Consider the following 1117-nt stretch of genomic DNA (forward strand, 5'->3'; position numbering starts at 1 on the left):
ACCGAGACACATAGTAATCAAACTGGCAAAAATTAAAGACAAAGAAAAATTATTAAAAGCAGCAAGGGAAAAACAACAAATAACATACAATGGAACTCCCATAAGGTTAACAGCTGATTTTTCAGTAGAAACTCTACAAGCCAGAAGGGAGTGGCATGATATACTAAAAGTGAGAAAAGGGAAAAACCTACAACCAGGATTACTCTACCTGGCAAGGATCTCATCCAGATTCGATGGAGAAATCAAAAGCTTTACAGACAAGCAAAAGCTAAGAGAATTCAGCACCACCAAACCAGCTCTACAACAAATGCTAAAGGAACTTCTCTAAGTGGGAAACACAAGAGAAGAAAAGCACCTACAAAAACAAACCCAAAACAATTAAAAAATGGTCATATAAAAGAGGAAATCGACAGTAACACAATAATACTGGAGGACTTTAACACCTCACTTACACCAATGGACAGATCATCCAAAATGAAAATAAATAAGGAAACACAAGCTTTAAATGACACAATAGACCAGATAGATTTAATTGATATTTATAGGACATTCCATCCAAAAACAGCAGATTACACTTTCTTCTCAAGTGCGCACAGAACATTCTCCAGGATAAATCACATCTTGCATCACAAATCAAACCTCAGTAAATTTAAGAAAATTGAAATCATATCAAGCATCTTTTCCGACCACAACACTATGAGATTAGAAATGAATTACAGGGGAAAAAAACGTAAAAAACAGAAACACATGGAGGTTAAACAATACATTACTAAATAACCAAGAGATCAGTGAAGAAATCAAAGAGGAAATCAAAAAATACCTAGAGACAAATGACAATGAAAACACGACAATCCAAAACCTATAGGATGCAACAAAAGCAATTCTAAGAAGGAAGCTTATTGCTATACAGCCTACCTCAAGAAACAAGAAAAATCTCAAATAAACAATCTAACCTTACACCTAAGGGAACTAGAGGAAGAAGAACAAACAAAACCCAAAGTTAGCAGAAGGAAAGAAATCATAAAGATCAGAGCAGAAATAAATGAAATAGAAACAAAGAAAACAATAGCAAAGATCAATAAAACTAAAAGCTGGTTCTTTGAGAAGATAAACAAAA

Source organism: Physeter macrocephalus, chromosome 16 (genome assembly GCF_002837175.3).
Source record: "Physeter macrocephalus isolate SW-GA chromosome 16, ASM283717v5, whole genome shotgun sequence".
Taxonomy (NCBI): Eukaryota; Metazoa; Chordata; class Mammalia; order Artiodactyla; family Physeteridae; genus Physeter; species Physeter macrocephalus.